This window comes from Callorhinus ursinus, unplaced genomic scaffold (genome assembly GCF_003265705.2).
Source record: "Callorhinus ursinus isolate GAN/ISIS: 27379988/994484 unplaced genomic scaffold, GSC_fseal_2.0 scaffold9, whole genome shotgun sequence".
In the NCBI taxonomy this organism is placed as follows: domain Eukaryota; kingdom Metazoa; phylum Chordata; class Mammalia; order Carnivora; family Otariidae; genus Callorhinus; species Callorhinus ursinus.
In genome coordinates, this window is record NW_027397071.1 from 30,502,904 (window position 1) to 30,523,267 (window position 20,364).

Here is a 20,364-nt window from a genome sequence, read left to right on the forward strand (position 1 = left end):
GCAGTCAAAGTCCCAACAGAGGTGTTGAAGATCCATGCAGACCCATAGGAAATCTGAAGACTTCATGGCCAGGAAAGTGCCTCCTGCCACCCACTCCTTGGCCCACACCTGCTTCTCCTCCCATGGAGCACCAGCTCTAGCTAAAGCTTTGTTTCCTTGCTGGGAAAAAAATCACCAACCCTGGGGTAGGGGAAAGAGCAGCAACACTTTAGTTCTTAGTAATTATTCACATCGTCATATGAAATATGTCCATCTGGTCCATCCCTGATAACAAGTGTTTCAAGGGAAATAGAAGAACATAGGAATGATGAGAGCTAGGAGTAGTGAGGGAGGCAAGAACTAGAGAAAGGAAGAGGAATCAAAGAGAGGAGAGAAGGGGGAAGGAGAGGGGGAAATGGAAGGCAGGAAAGGCCCAAGAAGAGAGGAGAAGGGGAGAGGGGTGTAGCCCAGTGCCCCCTGCAGTCTGAATCAGTTCTCATTGCCCCAGGCTTCAGAAGCAGAAAGAACCTGCAAAGGCAGTGTGTTCAATACACAAGACCCCCACTGGGCTCCCATTGTGGTGGCTTCTTGTATAGTCTGGGCTCTCCAGAGAAGCAGAATGAATAGGTCAGAGAGGTAGGTAGGTAGATAGATTTACTGTAAGGAATTGGCTCGTGAGATTTGGGGGCCTAAGAACTCATGATCCACAACCAGTGAGCTGGAGACTCAGCACAGCCGGTGACATAGTACCAGTTCAAGGCCGAGGGCCCAAGAACCAGGACCCTGGGTGGTGCAAGTGTCAGTCTGAGTCCAAGTCTGAAGGTGGGAGAAGACTGGTGTCCCAGATCAAAGAGGCAGAGAGAGAGAGAATTCTCTCTTAGTCGGCTTTTTATTCTTTTCAAGCCCTCGGTGGGACGAGGTTCACCCACACCGGGCAGGGCCATCTGCTTCACTTACTATGCGGATTCGAGTGTTAACCTCATCCAGAAACATGCTCACAGAGACACCCTGAAATAATATTCAACCAAATATCTGGGCACCCTCTGGCTCAGTCAAGTTCACACATAAAGTTAGCTATCCCACTTGGCAACAGCCCCTGGTGGCACACCATGTTTTGGTTGTTTGTGTCCAGGCTGTTCTCACCCTAGACAGTAGAGCTAAGGGCAGAAACAGCCTTTTCTAGCACCAGAGCCCCAGCATCTGGCAGAGTAAGTGCTCAAGATGTTTGGAAAGTATAAAAACAGACAGACGAACCAACTCACAGATTTGGGCCCACTATAAAGAATATACAGTACTCGTCTCATTACAGAGTAGAGGACAGTAAGCTCTGAGTTCCAGGCTGTGCATGTCATCAGTTCTCAGAGCTTAATATGGTGTTTGACACACAGAATGTGCTCAATAAATGTTTGGTGACCTGGGGACAATTGAGTGATTCCCTTCTTAGAGATGGGGCTGGCCTTGTGTTTCCCTTGGAGCTGACCAAAAACTACTCCCACTTCTCGTCCGAGTCTGAGAACAGGCTTTTATGCATTGGTATCTTTTACATTCGCTTCAGATTTCAGAAGGCTTTGTTTGCAAAATCTCCTTGCCTGCTGTCACCACAGCAAGGAGAAACCGTCAGAGTGCCGTTGGACCCCGTGGGGGAAAGCCAGGAAGGTTGTACGATTAGTGCTATCTGCAAGTGGCCTGCAAAAGTTCCATGGGCCCTTCCAGGGGAGAAGGAAAATCCTGATTAAATAGAGCCGGTCACAGCCCAGGAGCCTGCTGAGCTACAGGAGAGTTGCCCTAACGCTATGAGACAGGTTTCCAGAACAATTTGGAAAAGGGTAAAGAGATCCAGTCCAAGTTCATCTTCCTTGCTGGAAGTCTCTGCTCTTCAGGAAAAGCAAGGAAGAGAGATCTACCTTTGGGACTTCCGTGTCTTAGTTTTGCTTGTGGAAAACAGTGACGGTGATCCCAGAGAGTCACAAAAGTATGGGTTGACATACTCCCACCTCAGGGAGGAGGTCGGGCTCAAGGAAAACCAAGCTGCCAGTTAGTCACCACTTCGGGCCACTCACAGAAGTGCAATGGGGTGGTAGTTAAGACGTGAGCTCCGGAACCAGAACTGCCCTCTGATGGAGGCTCTATCATCTGCTGGCTTGGGCCATTACAGTGGTGACACCAAAAGGTCGCCTAGCCACCCATGATCTCCATCAGACCTCAAGCTGTTCCAAACGAAGACAATATCCATCATTGTAATGAACAGTTGAAATATTCTCAATCTTCTGTGACTATAACCACATTAGAAAATGCTGGGGGGGGGTTGTTATACATGAGCTAAGTTAATATGGTGTGCTTTTTATACAAACACAGATTCAAGACCAACCCCCTATCAGTCCCCACAACATTCCAAACCAGTTCACTACCCCAAGCCCCTCCTATAGTTAAATTCTGGAGCTAACCCTGGCAAAGCATTTGCTTTCAGTAAGACTCAGTTTCCTCCTCTATTAAGACAATAAACGTTGATAGAGTTATTGAGTACTTTCTGTTTTCCAGGCACTGAGCAAGCAATTTTTATGTGATTTTTTTTTATTTAATCCTTACGACAACAGTATAAAGTCAGGCCTTTCCTCTATGTGCCTCAGTTTCTCAAGTTGTATGATAGAGATAATAATGCCCACCTCTTGGGGTCGGAGTGAAAGTTAAAAAGTTACTTGTTTATCTCCGTTAATCTGCCTCATAAAATACCTGGTTCCCAGATTACTATAATTTCATTCTGCACCCTGTGAAAACTTGTGATTTGCCATCGATGACGTCAAGAGCCAAAGTGTATCCCATTCTCAATATCTGGGGGGTGGCTGCCTTTGGGCTCCCAATTGGGATGTCACTCTCTTCTCAGTGGCTTTTTCTCAGGGACCCTTCCCTCTTGAGCAGCTTTCTTCTCAGACACGCTCCTCTCCACTGAAGTGCTGCAAACTCAATTAATTATTGGCAAGACTTCATATAACTTTGTTCCCGGTATTTCAAAGTAAATCATCACGCACCATGAGTCTGCACTTCTACCTATTTTACCCCTGTCTTCAGCAAGTAGTCTCCTTTTAATTTTGCTGACTCCTCTCATTGATCCTAATGTTTGCCCAGCTCCTTCCAGAGATTTCAGATATTATCTGACACTAGAGTTGGATTGGACAAGTCATTCAGCTTCCAGAAGGCTCAAATACTTCTGTTATAAAACTGCATTACACCTCCCACGTAGGTCATTAGGAGAATTTTAGGGAATATCATGCATGATCCTCTTCTGTGCATTTGTAATACATTGGAGATCCTCAATAAATGGGACTTTTCTTCCACCCTTGTCAGACCTGCCCCAGAAAACCCCAAAAGGACAAACGTGGAAAAAATCTAGCTCTGGTGTGCCAGCCCAGATTCAAGGAGAAGCCCCCTCGGCACCAGCACAGCAAGACTTTCAAGGCCCAAGACCTGAGCCCTGGGTCATGTGATCTGCTGCGAGGCAGTGTGTTGCCTCACTCAGCAGTGGAAGTGATTGTTGGAATCTGATGCAGTTGGAGACAGAAAAGACAATAATCTCACACCTTTATGATATTTCAATGTGGCAGGTACCTCTGAGACCACCAAACATGACTTTGGGTTACATAGCCAAGCACACTTGCACGGGGCGGGATGAGGGAGGGTGGTCCCCGGGTATCTCCCCTCCCTGACCTTGGTCTAATTCACCTGCTACCTCCCTCTCTCCAGCCCCTTTATTTTTTCTATTCTTCCTCTTGTCATCCTTTCCTGTAAATGGAGATCATATTAATACAATGAGGTTGTTAAGTATATCAAAGTAGATGTGTCTAAAAGTGCTTTGTTAACTGTAAGGTGCTGTACAGAAAGTATGTTTCATTGTTTTATTTTTCAGCACAGGAACTCCTCTCTATGCATCACATACCATCAGTTAAAAGGGCTGGTTTTATTTGGGGTGGGGGGAGGGATGTTTGTTTAGTTTTAGAGTCTATGGCTTTTTTGTTTTCTTGTTTTTTAGTTCTGGTTTCTGTGCACATTCCAGTTCATAAGGGAATTTAGTGGCATTTTGAAAACCCAGCTGGCCTCCCAGCGTGGCTGAGATAGAGACATGATTCTCTGGAGAAAGAATTCTCACCCTGCAGCTTGCTACATAGACTTGCTCAGGTGAGAAGTGGCTCAACTCCAAACTCACACTTGGCTCTCTGAGTGTCTGTCCTTGTGACTTTTGATTTGGGGATTGGATCAGAAACCACAATAAGTTTCCTTTGCCCTAACGTATGAGACTTGTCTCTCTCCAAATTGGCAGGTGCTCGAGCTTCTGATTGTCAAATGCAGCAGCTCCAGAGGACCCTTTGAGGTGCCCTGCAGGACCCTGTTGGGGGCTCAGTAACAATGCTTTACTTCCCAGCCTGAGTTCTGAACCATTGAGAAGTAAGGCAAAAGACCCAAGAAAGACCAGAATGTCTCATTTTTTGCTGATACAGGTTAGGTTGGAAAATCTAATTCATATCTGTTGGCAAGTAGAACCTCAGCTTTAGGCTGGACCCTGTTAAGGGAGTGCTGGACCAGAGCAAGCCTCCCCCTCCCACCCCCGCCCCACCCCCTGGAGCGGGGCCCGAACCCACCTGGAAGAGCTGAGCAGAGCATGTGTTCACAGCAGAGGAGCCTGCTCCCAACGGGAAAAAGTGAGGCACTGAGCCAAGCTCCCAGTTTTCTTCCCAAGTTCACCGAGGAGAAGGAACTCTGCGCTAGACTAATCCTAGTCAAGGGCTATTCTTTGCTCGCAAAGTCTCGTTGAGACAAGTGTTTACAGAATGACAATTTCCTTCAAGAGGGACATCTGGTTACCCTATGATCTATTCTCTTCTGACATAGTCATTAACACACCTCCATCGCATGCTCTTTCTGGTGTTCACCACAAACCCCAGTTGTGTTCTGGCATTCACACCTCCCACCACTGCAGTCACTTCTTCCATTTACCTAACACCCAACACCTACTCACCACCAGCTGTAATCTGAAGGCACGCATGACATAGTGGCTCGAGTTAGCGTTTCCTCTTTAAGCCGTTTAAATGATACAACCTGTCCCTCTTTTGTCCTTACATAGGCACATTCTGTTGGCGGTTTCCATATTTTTGGACTCCAGTGCCATTAGTGTTACATGAACCCACAACAACAATAAGTGGAAAACCTAATCATTGTGGGGTTTCTTTTGTTTAAGTCTGTTCCATTCAAATGAGTCATACCATTAAGTAAATACACAGTTTCCTTTAAGCGCTTAATCAGTTACACAAGTACCAAAGAGTTCACTCTGACCCTGTGTTGTGTTATGGTTTTTTTCCTTGTTCTGTAAAACTTTCATTCTTGGATTACACATTTTCAGGGACGACTGCCAGTTCCTCCTTTCTCCTCTGTCCCCTGAGCATGGTGTGTGTGTGTTTTCATGTCAGCGTCCTAGTCCTGCAAATAAAAGCCACCTTTCCTGTTTTTTTCAGCAAACTGAATCAATTCCAATTTTGTTCTGGGCTTCCCTGTTAGTGTTCCGTGTGCATGTTTTGCTGGATTGTTCCAATAAGCTTCCCACTCTGTTTCAAAGGCATCTAAGGTAAAGAGCAATACACTGGAAAGGAATTGAACGTTCTGAGTTCAGAGCCTCCTTCCTTGGGGCCCCAGCAGCTGGGCAGGTGTCTAAGGGAACTTGGCAGGTAGTTGCATCCTCCCCTGTGCTTCCGTTATCTTCCCAACAACACTTTATACTTCCTTTGGCTATGTACACACCATTTGTATTTTCATAACTTGCTCCTCTGTCTTTCTCTTTACCTACTCGGGGAATCCGCCAAGGCAAAACTCTGTCTTATTTTTTGGATCTCCTGCACCTAGCTCCTGACTCCTAGTGGGGGCTCAGTTACTATTTGAGGAAAGGGAAAGGGAAAGGAAAAGAAAGAAGCGAGGAGCTCAAGAGGGGCCAGGGCCCACAGCACCCATGTGTATGCTAGTACCCCTCTCCAGAAAGCTGTCCCCACACTTTCTCGTGTCCAGCTCCTTCCTGTCTGTCACCCCCATGTCCGTTCAGTGTCACCCCTCTGAGTGTCTGCATCCTTCCTAAAGGAACCACCAAATGGGCACACATGGACACATACACACACACACACACACCGTCACCTTCTATCTTCCTTGATTTATCTATTTCTGACTCTTCGCTATCTGAAATTATTTTAGTTGTGTGTTTAGTTATTGTCTGTCTCCAACCATTATAATGTAAGCTCCAGGAGGTACCTTAGCTGCAGTATCTTGAATAGTGCCTGGCATGCGGTAATGCCTAAAGAGTTTCAATGGGATGAATAAATGGAGAAAGAGGGGGAGGAAGGAAGGGAGTGTCTCCTCTCCCTATTGATTGAATAGGGATTCAATCAACTTGTTTTAAATGTAGAGCAGTGAGAACCTCCAGGGAGAAAAAGGAAACTGTTCTGCCCTTTGCTGACCTGCCCCCTGTCTCTTCAGTGTAGACAGCAGGGTCCAGAAAACATCTGTGGTGGGAGAACAGGAGAGGGAAGTGGGAAATGTCTCAAGCCCGCGCATCCTTCAAGATGCAAAGGAAGAATGCTGTAAGGAATGGGGCGGACCAGAGACGGAGCTGTCCCGGAGACAGTTCCTGACACACTGCCCACGTGCAGTGAAGTACAGGCTGAGCTCCAGAAAATGGGGAACACGGTTTGCACAGAATCCCACAGGCAGTTTCGATACATCACGGCACACAGTGAGGCCTCAGAAGGGCCCGGAGTCAGCCCTGGAAAGCCAGGAGCCAGAGGCTGCAACGTTGCTGCTCCGCCAGCTACATCGTCATCTCCGCTTTGCTCAGTGCGTGCGTTGGCTTCCGTCTCTCCCTGCAGACCTCTGCACAGGAGCCAAATCCAGCTGCTCGGGAGTCCCGCAGACCCATTTCCCGGTTCCAAGGGGGAGAATCTGATGGCACCAGCTTGCGGCAAGTGTCCACACCCCTTCTCATCAGCTGTGGGTTGGGGTCACTTTGTACGGGGGGTGGCAGCCAGTAGGGATCCGGGAACTGGGTATGTGGCTGAGAATCACCCCAAAGGACATTTACCGTCTTTACCTTGGTCAACAGGTGGTGTATGTACTCCAGACTGATAACATCTGAGAAAGTTTATTGTCCTTTCTTTTCAAATGTCCAGATATTTTCCATTTGTTTTCTGTCATTAACCCCCCCATCACCTAGCACTGGGAGCATGAAGTAGAAAACGCTGCCCCTGTGAAATGTTTGCTGGGTCACTAGGGCATTAAACACTTGTTTCCAGGGCTCTTGGATCTAAAGCCGCAATCATGAGTCAATGACAAAGAAATGTTTACCGCCCTAAGTTAGCCTAAAGAAGCCAAATGTGACAGAAATCCTGTGGGCAACTTTCCACCTTTCTCTTTCATTGATTCTGGCGCCTGAGAAAATAACTCCTGGAATGTACCCACTGAGTCCAACCACCTCAACACAGCAAGATAGTGTATCCTGAGTGCACCCAAAATACACTTTTCCATGGGTAGTTATGAGTCCAGCTCACACGGCCTTATGCCTCTCTCGCTGACACTTCTGACTCATTCAAATTGTTTGCTGGCTAGTGACCCAGGTGTATGTGATACAGGATGACACCAGGTGAGCTCATACCTTGGGTTTTTTGAAAACTTGGTATTTTTCAACTGATTTACCTTTGAGCAAAGTGTTCCTTTGTGGTGGAAAGTCTATTCCATAGACAGGGGGTGGTGGGGAGGGTAAAACAAGGTGGCTGGAAGCAGGGAAGCTGCTGGGCACATGAATGTAAGATCTGTCATCACTGTGAGAGAGACATAGTTCCGAAGATGATGACTCCTTTGGAGAAATATTCCTGCCCTAGGAAAATGTAATGCAGGTGTGTGTCCACCACTGTCCTGGCTTGTGGAGAGGTTTGGGGCCAGTTCTGTTGGGTTCCATGGTACTGCTTGCCCAGGTACGACTCCATGAAGACCCTCTAGGTGATCAAGACTTCAATCCCGGAGACTTTAAATGTTCTGAACTATTGGAAGGGGAGCAGCTGAAGGAAATCCTGGGGCACAGGTGCTTGCTTTCAGACCTAGTAATCATCACTGTGCTGCAGGCAATGAGCGTTCCTCACCACAGGTGACTAGGATACCTAATCTAGGTCCTCAGGACAGGTGGAGGTCTCCACGGGTGTGGGCTACTGGGCCATGGGCCATGTTCCAGTGCAGCAGAGCTCTCTCTCTTTCTGTCCTTGAGGTCCTTCCTCTCTCCCCACACCCCCTCCCCCAGTCTGTGGAATCTTTAATCTGGGGGCGGAGCTCTATTTGTTCTTGTGCAGTGATGCATCCAGCTCTTTCTGTCTCACACCTGTACCAGTAACTTCTGAACTTAAACATTAGTATTTCACCTCCTTTAGTCTCTGCCTCAAGAGGAACATCCTTCCCCTAGAAGCACTGGATGACTCATATCTAGTTTTCTGGGCTGGGAGGAAGATCTTCAGTGTGCAAGTGAAGAAAACCAGAGTGCAGAGTTGGAAGGATTTTGGGTGTTGAGGGATAGGTAAGAACACAGAAATGATTCCTTAAAATATCATCCCATTCTATATGGATTAGGCATTGTGCCCATAATATAATGCTTGTTACTATGAATTTTGTGTTCTTGTTCACGTGGTTTCCTGCAGGGCTACACGACAGACAAGGGGACTTTACCCAGAGGAGAAAGCAGGAAAGTGGGCTGGATGTGACTTGGTGCGGCACCAGACCGAACCGTGGATGTCCTGCCGCAGAGTTGACTAAGGAAGCAGATCTCGAGAAACGTATGATATTAGACTTTACTTCCTTTTGGGTTTTTTTTTTTTTTTTTTGAAGACCATAACGCCAGACCTCACGGCCAGCAATGAAGGTATGTTTTTTCCCTTAAAGGGGTGTCCTTTCAATCCTTTCTTGGGTAAGCTCACCTAGAGCTGAGTGAAGGGGAGAAAATAAGCAATAAGCAAATAGCTTCTCCTTTTCCCTGGGGTGAGTCAGACTTAAATTCTGAGGATGAGCATGAGTGAAACCCTCCTGTCTGGGGAGGTGGGATTTGTTGGTCTGGATGGCCTTTCCTATGGGAGGTAGAAAAATGAGGGAGCGCACCCCCACAGGGTGACCCAGGACCCATCGCGTCTTACTGGCCCCTACCCGGAAGTTTGGAAACATGCTCCGCTCTGCACATGGCAGCCAGAAGTACCTGGGAGTTAACACCCCCAGGGAAGTGTCAGTCAGGACTGGTTTGGAACAAGTGGATAAATGTACCCAATTTCTTCAATCCTCAGGACAATTCTGAGGCATGGTCTACACCATTACTGTCCAACAGAAATATAATGTAAATCATTGTAATCCTCATGTAATCATTTTACATTTCCTTGTGGACACATCTAGAAAGATAATATGAGGCAGGTGAAATGAATTTTAATAAAATATTTAACCCATATATCTAAAGTGTTATCATGTCATGATCATATATAATCAATATAAAAATCATCAACAAGATATCTTACTTTTTTGGTACTTTTTTTTTTTTGTATGTTAGAAATCCAACGTGTATTTTACATTTAGAGAACATCTCAATTCTGATTAGACACATTTTAAATGCTCAGCAGGCACACGCAACTAGTGATTCTCATACTGGCCAGGCCAGTTCTATACTCTCTCAAAGTTTCCCAGTGTGAATGAGCCCCAGTTGCCTGGTGGTAAGGTGGTAAATCTTCATATTGATGCACCCTACTTAGACTTCTTCCTTCCCTTCCCCGAATGACTTCTGCAGGCTTTTACCAGTGCTCCCTGAGGTCATCTGCTAAATGAACCACTTGCATCCATATCCGTGCCTCTGAGTCGGCTTCTGGGGACCACAACCTGAGACACGATGGCTCTAAGCCTCTAAGCTCTAAGGGTAGCCACATCTCAGATGAGTTGTTAAATTGTTCTCAATTTGAACTTTCCTTGAGGTAAATACTTGCTAAAAGTTACAGTAAGGTGTGTTCTAAGCCGTGACAACCTGAGGGAAAGGTTTGTTCTCGAGCCTCGATAGCAAAGGACAGAACAGTGTCCCCTCCCCTGAGGCCAAAGCAGAGGTAGCGGTAGCAGTGCCCATGGAGATAGCCATGCCCAGCAGAAGGGCAACTCCACGAGGATCACCAGCAGCAGTGAAGCTGAGTGACAAGGAGGTTGGGGCAGAAGACCACAAGGGACTCTTTGCTTTCACACAAGATGGTATTGGGGACCCTCAGACAGGCCAGAGGACGGTTCCTAGCCCCACAAACCAAGGGGAGGGTGTACCAGCTCTTACAATTTTATATTTAAAAGGAAATTTAAATTTCTGTAGGCATGGGTGGTAAAGCCTGGACACCTGAATGGCTTGTTAGTTAAGTCTCAATTTGCTGCCTCAGTCAGGATGACTTCAGAGAATCCTCCATCCATACCTCGGAAAGAAAAATGATGGCAGGTTGAGATGCAGATTGATATCAGCACTGTTTATAAATTCCTCTGGAAGAGGTGCTTCCTTCTAGAACAGGTGCATGCTTCTAGGAGTTAGAGTATGCCTTATAATGATGTCAAACAACACTGAACACATAGAACAGCTCTATCAGGGGCACACCTGGTAGCTCAGTCAGTTAAGCGTCTGCCTTCGGCTCAGGTCATGATTCCACGGTCCTGGGATCGAGTCCCGCATGCTCCCTGCTCAACGGGAAGCCTGCTTCTCCCTCTCCCTCTGCTGCTCCCCCTGCTTGTGCTCTCTCTCCCTCTGTCAAATAAATAAATGAAATCATAAAAAAAAAGGAACAGTTCTATCAAGGTATGGAGCAAAGATGAGAGCAATTTTATGTCAGCAAGCACTAACGTATCCTTAGAAGAAACCTGACCCCAAATGTCCATATGTATTAACAAAATACTTTGTTTTGTATTTACCTACTGAAAATGGAAAATCCCTTCCTGCTTATCTATACTCCATCTCCAATTCTCTTAAGCAGAATGGAACTAGCTGTTTTTCCAGGCATATTTTTTTTTCCTCAGGCCATCATCTTCACCAAATATAGGCCAATATATTTTAACTTCCATGAGCCAGACATTAGAAAGGAACAAAATATCTTACAGAAGACTAGTCCAAACCTGAAGCTTTTAATCCTTACCTCCTAAAACCATGAGCCTTCACTACCTTTTCCAAAAAGTGAATTTAAAATGACAATGGCAACATTTTATTTTGACTTCCACAACACACTCTATTGAAATTACTCTCCCTAAGGTCAGCAGTTGAGCTCCTGTCCTAATAAACCTAACCAGGGACATTCTCTACATTCTCATTCTTCTTGAATTTTTTCTGGAGCATTCAACATATTGAACAACACTTTATTTGCTTATTCCATTTCAATAAGCATTTACTTATCACTATAAACTGAGCACTGTTATAAGCACCTTTAGATACATCAGAAAATAAGACAAAGACCTGCGCCCTTCTGGAGCTCACGTTATAGTACGGGCCAACTTCATTAAACCACAGGCCTCGGTTACTGATAGTTTTTAGAAGTCGAACACCAAAATGTCCTTTCTGAACAAGCAAGGAAAGGTCTTAGGCTTTGGAGGCTGGAGAATATGAGTCAGAGGCTGGAAGACAAGAGAAAGCTGTGGGGTGATGTGTGATTTTCACCTAAAGTATCCCCAAACAGTAAATTCCTAAGCATCACAAGATGCCAAGTGTAATTGGATTTCTTATGGAAAATGGAGCTGAGGTATTGCTTAAATTTGGGCCTGGAGACTCCACTGGTTCTCTCAAACCCACACCCTCTCTCCCACTCCTGGCACCATTTTATGAGTTTGGGGCCTCAACCTTCAAGCTGCTCTCCCTCCCGAGCTCTAGTCTTACTCTTCTCTACCCCAGCCCCATGTTGCTGCCTGAGAGATCATTCCCCAAAATACAAGTCAAATCCTGTCACTGCCTTTTTCCTTAATCAGGCCTTCTGAAATTGGTATTATGCTTACCAAAGATCCCTTGGTACAAATACACCGAGAGACACAGGTTCATTTGTCAATAGAATCATACTTGGAAAAAGCACAATGGAGTAATTTTTCTTTCCTCTCGAAACAAGAGTGAAATGCTCTTCCCATTTAAAGACGGTTGACACGCTTTTCACTGCTGTAGGAACTATCTGAAGTTGACATAAACAGCAAAGATTCTGAGGAACTGTGGATGTTTGATAGAGCTAAGCTAATCTTGACAGCAACCCAGATAATCACAAATGGTTGTTTGGGGGTTTGGAGAGCTGACAGCAAGCAGTTTAAAGCCTGTGAAGCTAGTTCATTGCCTAGACGTTTAGGAGCTGCTGGTTAATCCTCACATCCAGCAGCTTGAGGTGACTGAAAGCCGAGTAGGTGTACAATGTCCAATCAGAAAGATGGGATCAAGTTTTGCTTCTGCTCTGAAAGTAGGTCCAGAGGGTGTGGGTGCTGCCCAGGGAGAACCAGCACCTAGAGAGGGAGCCTCGGGGCTGAGTTTCCTCAAGACAGCATAGTTGGGGGAGAAACAGCATTGTGACTGAAGGGAATCAAGGTCATCATCAAGAAGAAGGTGCTGACAAGCGTCAGATCTGAAGGATGACTTAATAAGGACTGTAAGTATCAAGAATAACAAAAGAGATAATTGCTAACATCTACTGCCCAGGTGGTATACATGAGAAACTAAGCACATTACATGCATTCAATCTATGAGATGAGAGGTTGCTATTTCTTATCCTATGAGATGAGAGGTTGCTATTTCTTATCCTTTATATGTTAGCATTTCCCAGCGTTCCACCTTTATTCCTCCTCTCTTCACATATTTAAAATTATCCTGGATGGATGAGAAACCTCAGGCATAGAGCAGTTAGGAAACTTGCCTGAACTTGAAAAGTAAGTGGTTAAGGAATGACTCAAGGCCAAGTGAAATAATGCAGAAAACCAGACAGTGAGGTGTGAGTCAGAGACCACAAGATGGAGGTCAGGATGGAGGACAGGCAGGGGATGGGTCGAGGCAAGTGGGTTAGAGCTAAGGTCAGGACGAGTTACAGAACACTGAATTCTCCCTTAGCTGCATCCTGGTGTGTCATAGAAGTGAAAATGGCTGCTGAGCGGAGCCACGCAGGACTGGATGGGGATAATGGAAAAAGCATGCCGACATAAAGAAGAATGATTATTTTGCTTTCTTTTATTCTGTTGTGATAAGAACATTTACCCTCCTAAGAAAATTTTAGGTGCACAAAATACAGTATTGTTATCTGTAGGCACAGGGTTGTACAGCAGGTCTCTAGAACATATTCATCTTGATTAACTGAAACTTTTTTTAAAGATTTGTTTCTTTCTTTTAGAGAGAGAGCACAAGTGGGAGGCACAGGGAAAGGGAAAGAGAATCTCAAACAGACTCTGCACTGAGTGTGGAGCCTGATGAGGTGCTCAATCTCATGACCCTGCTGAGATCATGACCTGAGCTGAAACCAAGAGTCGGATGTTTAACGGACTACGCCACCCAGGCACCTCCATAACTGAAACTTTATATGCATTGAATAGCTTTTAGTTAGCCAGTCATTCAACATGTATTTATTGAACACCGACTGACTCAGTCCACTGAGGCTGCTATAACAAATTACCATTGACCGAGTGGCTTATAAACACATTGGAAATTTATTTCTCACAGTTCTAGAAGATGTAAGACTGAGATCAGGGTGCCAACATGGTCCAGTTCTGGTGAGAGCCCTCTTCCAGGTGACAGACTGCCAACTTCTTGTTACGTCTTCACTTGGCAGAAAGAGCACGGGAGTTCTCTTTCACAAGGGCACTAATCCCATTCATGAGTGTGGAGCCCTAATCACCTCTCATGGGCTCCACCTCCTCATACTCATATTGAGGGTTAGGATTTCAACACGTGAGTTTGGGGGAGACACATTCATTTCAAAAACCTACTATATACCAGGCACTGTTATAGAAGGAACCCTGAAAAAGTAGATAAAACGCTGGCCTTACTGACGTTACAATTTAGCTGAATAACAATAGATTAAATATTAAACAATAAAAACAGTAAATCTGATGTGTTGTGCTATCACAACCAGCTCTTTCCAAGGAAAAATCCTGGTGGAACTAAATTAAAAAATTAAGGGTAATATAAAGAAAACAACAACTTCCTATCCTGCAGGCCAACCCCCTTCCTCTGTTGAGCAAAGATTCTCAAGGTTCAGGTGGCTCTGGCAACCTGAACATGGTCTTAGGCTTAGGGTTGGAAGCACTGTCAAAATCACTTAGGCCTTGCCTTCTGCCTTCCAGTTTGTGAATTCCCCTCACAGAAAAAGTTATCTGGGATATGCTTGAACACTTTGCAGGAAAGAAAACTTAGTGTTTCTCAACTCCATCCACTCCAGAGACGTTCCGTTTTTGTTTTGTTTTGTTTTGTTTACCTTATACTGATCCCCATTAGAGTTCATGTTAACCCTGGGTCCGTCATTAAAAGTATTTTGTTTTCCATTTTGGATTATCCACAAATTAATTTTTTTTAAAATGCCTCCCAGATCACTGTTTTTCACACAATGATCTGGGACGTTTTGGGTATTGTTCCACTCTGGGCACTCCATAAGCTACGCCTTCAATATTCCTTCCCAAATTATGCCTGCGATAGAGCCCTGCTTGGAGTTGGCAAGTGCTGCCTTCTTTCTCCTTCTGCGACCTGTATTTAAGTCCCCTCACTGTTGCACACGGATCTTCATGCCTCATGGATCTTCAGCAGGATCAGGCATTCTTGTTTACAAGATTCCTTCTATATACTCCAAAGGACCATCTGACAGAGCCACAACCTCTGAACTCATGTGAAGCTGTTTTGTTACCATCTCTTCATTCACCAGAGGAGAGTCCATGTGTAGAAACTTGCTATAGACTAAAAAGTCCTCTTACTAGATTTTCCCGAGCTTCAGCTTCTGCTTAATTATGCTGATGCCACCTTCTGGAGTCCTGCTCCATAACTTACCTCTGTAGGTCTTGACGTAGGGCCCATTCCTTAGCTTCCTCGCCTTGGCAGGATGCTCTTGGAAGGCAGCAATTCAGGGTCTATCAAAAACCAGAGCACTCTCCTGTTAATCTTGGGATGTTCTCTGTTGTATTGAGGGAGCTGGACAATCCCATGGTAAGTTTCCTAGCTTTTCTTTTTCCTACCTCAGGCACAGAGAACAGACCTGAATGCATTATATCTTTGCCCTTGCCCCAGGGAATGTTCTTAGCTCCTCTGAACCACACCGCATCCTAAAGCAGTTAGCTCAGTCTACAGCTAGTAGTTCAGAACACTGGCCTTGTAATCAGATGTGCTGAGTTCGAATCCTGATTCTGCTAGTTGGTAGAGGAGTGGCCTTGGGCAAATAATATTTTCTAAGCCTCACAATTCTCATTGTGAAGTGAGTATAATAAAGTATAATGAAGTATAACAAAACCTACCTGGAAGAACTGTTATAGGTATTAAATTGTAACAGCAGAGGTATTGTGCTTGGTTCAGAGCGGCTACGAAATAAATCACTAGCGATCATTTCTTCCCAGGCATTTGTATGACTAGGAGATCTAACCCCTCCATCAAGATCTCCTGATAGCACTTCTCCTCAACTATATTTAAGGTACTTTGTCCCATATCATACAAGCCTCTAATACCAAATTCCAGTCTTCACTTCCCAAACAAACCTCCTAGGAACAAGGCAGAGGGACTGATCCCTTCCCTCAAGTTTCCTCAACACCTCCAACAATGTCCTAGTCTCAGAGTATACTTGTGAGTGTCCTCTGAGTATTTGTTCAGGCATATGCTTACCACCTGCACCCTCCTGGTCTTTCCTTCCTGAACTGGGAGCCGTCCTGGGACAGACTACTTGGAAAATTCACGAAGTTCCTGAGCGGAACTGTCTGAATTCCACCCATCTTGTCTAGTCATGAAAACCCAGGAGTGTCTGGCTCAGAACTGGCCACTTTTTTCCTCCAACTATTTACAGGAAATTCATAATTGACAATCACTTGGAATAGAATTCATTGCTCAACATGGCACCTGGTATCTGGTAGGAAGTTTTGGAAATAAATCATTAAATAGCAGTTCAGGTACATCTATTAAAGTCCTCTGGTCCAATTTAAATACACCTCTTTCAGGGTGCCTGGGTGGCTCAGTTGGTTGAGCACCTGCCTTCAGCTTGGGTTGTGACCCTGGGGTCCTGGGATCGAGCCCTGCGTCGGGCTCCCTGTTCAGCCGGGAGCCTGCTTCTCCCTTTCCCTCTGCCCCCTGCTTGTGCTCTCTCTCAAATAAATAAATAAAATCTTTTTTAAAAAATCTAAATACACACTTTTCGTATTGTCTTATCAGTCATAAATGGTTTCCTCTTCCCTCCCTCTGCATCCCTATAACAGCTCTCTTTATTGAATGCTTATTAATTGTTCCCAGGTCATATATCTGATAATTGGCAAATCTAGAATCCAACTGTACTGAGTTAAATAGTGTCTTCCCAAAATTCCATGTCTACTGGAACATGGGAACATGACCTTATTTGAAAACAAGGTCTTTACAGATGCATTTGAGTTAAGAGAATGTCATTCTAGATTAGAGTGGGCTTAAATCCAATGGTTAGTGTTGTTATAAGAAGAGGGAAATTTGGAGACAGAGACAGTAGGAAAACAGAGAAGGCCAGGTAAACATGGAGGCGGAGATAAGAGTCATGTTGCCAAAGCCAAGGGATGCCAAGGATTTCTGGCAACCACTAGAAGCTACAAAGGGGCAAGGAAACAGTCCCAGAGTTTTCAGAGGGGACATGGCCCTGCCAATTTTGAACTTTCGGCCTCCAGCACTGTGAGAGAATACATTTCTGTTGTTTTAAGTCACCCCGTTTGTGGTAATTCGTTACAGCAGCCCCAGGAAACTAATACACCAGCCTAAGCCTGTCAGATGCCAAACATCTTCATATTTAGCCACTACGATATGCTGTCTTGTGTTTGTAGTGCCTAAACTCTGTGTTTCATGATACATTTATCAGATGCCTCGTATTTCACAGTAGGAGACAGATGGTGCACCGAGAACTTGAGGCAGGAATGGAGAGGGTGGGGAAAGGTCGAATTATTGCAAGGTAGAGAATGGACAGCGCTATTTCTTGAAAAGGCGCCCAATCCTCATTACAGTCTGACCGTGTGGTTGAGCAGAGAAGGGGAAATGTGTCTGCTTATGAAGGAAGTAGGGTGCAGAAGGAAAGCAGGACTGGAAACTGTAAGGCCTGCCATGAACCAGCCCTGTGATTAGGCACATGACATTCAGATGTGGCTGCTTTGACACAGACTATCGACATGGGAACATTGAGACATGGCCTCAAAAATGAAAGAGTAACCTCTCAGCTTTAAAAAATTCCTAAACTCCTCACTCAGTCCCTCTCAATCCCTGATCCACTCTCCAAAACTCCCACTTCTAACACATAGCAGACATTTAACTTTTTAGCTGAGTAAATGAATAAAGAAGTGCATACTGAGGCTAGAAGGAGGTTGGAGGTGTCAGAAATGAGATAATAGTCAACAAAAAGGAAAAAGTCAGATGTATAGAAAGAGTCATGAAAGAAGCCTCAAGAATCAGAGATGTCTGCCACTAACATTGGATAATCGAGTGGTAACACAAGGCAATGTGGCAAAATATCAATATTTGTCAAATCTTGGTAGTAAATATAGATGTTTGTAATATTTTTCTTTATAGTTTGGTGTGTCTTAAATGTTTTGTTTAAAAAAAGAACAACAGGGATGCCTGGGTGGCTCAGTCGGTTAAGCATCCAACTCTTGATTTTGGTTCAGTTCATGATCTCAGGGTGGTGAGACTGAGCTCCATGTTGGGCTGTATGCTGGGTGTGGAGCCTGCTTAAGATTCTCTCTCTCCCTCTCCCTCTGCCCCTCCCCATCATGCCCCCACCCCCTCCCCCACTCACAGGTATGTGTGCATATGCACTCTCTCTCTAGAAAAAAATAAAATATAAATAAATAATAATAAAAGAACAACAGAAGAACAGCCACTTCCTAATGGCTATGTCAAAATGGTTGTGTCAAATTGGCATCGTTCATATCACTTTACTTTGATGGATGCTGAATCCTCTCCTTCATCAACAGAGCTTGTATAACTGGCAAAACAGTTCATTTCCACACACAGATGGACCAATACTTTGGAGAGAACCTGTGGAAATATATAGGAAAAGACATTGCCTTGGGCTCTGTGCTCCTTAGAATTTATGCAAAGGAAATGATAATTCCAAAGAAAAAAGGATGGAGAATATGTAGATGAAAAATTGGGGGACAAAATTGTATACAACAATGACAAATTGGGAATAACTTAAGGTAACCTGGAGGAGTGCTCACCACTGCTCCCACTCTGGTCACACCACCCTCCTTTTCCCCTAGATCACTATGGTAGCCTCCAGCTATCTCTGCGCCCACCCTTACACCTACAGTCCGCTCTCAGCGGCCAGAGTAACCCTTTTAAAAGGAAATGAGGGCACCTGGGTGGCTCAGATGGTTAAGCACCTGCCTTCGGCTCAGGTCATGATCCCAGGGTCCTGGGATGGAGTCCCGCATCGGGCTCCCTGCTCCTTGGGAGCCTGCTTCTCCCTCTGCTTCTCTCTCTCTCTCTCTCCCTCTCTCTCTCCCTCTGTCTCTCATGAATAAATAAATAAAATCTTTAAAAAAATAAATAAAAGGAAATGAAATCGCGTCCCCACTTCTCTTCCAAAGGTTCCCACCACCCTCGCTGCTACTAACCCTGACCTGAGCCACCACCTCCTGGGGCCTGGATTTCAGGAACAGCACCCTAACTGGTCTCCCCTTTTCCATCTTCTTTCCCCCCAAGGTAACAGTGAAAGTGTTCCTTTTTCAAATCATAAATCGGATTCTGTCATTCCCCTGCTCGGAACTCTCCAGTGGCTTCCCGTTTGACTCAGAGTACACCCATATGACTCAGAGTAAAGTCAGAGTACACATTTACAGTAGCACATAAGGACCTCATCTCCTTCCCAGTCCCCCTGGATACTTTTCGTTGGCTGTTCCCTCTACTAATGTTCTTTTTCTATATGTCCACATGACTCATTCCCTCACTTCCTTCAAGTGGTAACTTAAATCTCCCCTTCTCCGTGAGATCTTCACTAACCACCCTATTTTAAACATTACCACTCCAGCACTGAGTGCTGAGTAATGTACAGAATTGTTGAATCATTATATTGTACACCTGAAACTAATATAACACTATATGTTAATTATAGTTGAATAAAAAATTTTTTTGTTGACATTCCATATACCCTCACCCTACTTTCCTGTTTTGTATTTTCTCTTAGTATTTATCATCTTCTAACATAATAACTTTACATATCATTTTCCAAATGTCTATCTGCCCTACTCCAAAACACATGTATGCTAGAATTTAAACTCCAGGAAGAAAGGAATTTTTATCTATTTTGTTCATAGCTTGTTGTTTCCCCAGCACCTAGAACAGTGTCTGGTACATAGTTGACATTCGGTAAATATTTGTGAAATGAAAGCACAAATGATTAAGTAAGTTGGGCTATACCAAGATGAGGGACGATTAAGCAATCAGAAAAAACTCGACTTGTACTATGTTTCAACTTAGGAAAAGTCATATGATGCAATGTAAATGTTAGAAGCTTATGATGCAACTTGATCAAAACTACATTGGTTTGGCTTTGGCAACATTGTTCTTTTCTGGTTCTTTTGCTTTCCCCTCCCTTAAATGTTAGAGTTCCCAAGAGGTGTCTGACTGGCTGGCTCAGTGGGCAGAGCATGCAACTCTTGATAATTGGGTTGTGAGTTTGAGCCGCCTGTTGGGTGTAGAGTTTACTTTAAAAAAAATGCTAGAGTTCCCAAGTTTGTCTTTGTTCCTCTTGTCATTTCTATCTACCCTCACCGCTTCAAATACCATCCAGTTTATCATGTTGTCCAAACATGTCTTGTGCCCAGGCTGTGTTCTGAACTTCTCACCCACATTACTCATTATTCATATTGTTTTGTATACACGTCTATTAGCAGCTAGATACCATTCTGGGAATAGTTGGCTGTTTATCAGTCTCCCCCATAAAAATAGAACTCTTCCAGTATATGACTAGGACATAAGGACTCAATAAATGTTTGAGTACTACCAGATATAATAAATTGAGTTCAGACTGCGTGCCAAGTACCTCTAAGAACCTTACATATATAGTATCATTTAATTCTCACAGCAGCCCTGTGAGAAGTGTAAGCTAGACGTATCTTCACACAGATGAAAAAGGCAATAGGATTGTAAAAAACAGTGACCAAAAGGTACGCAGACGT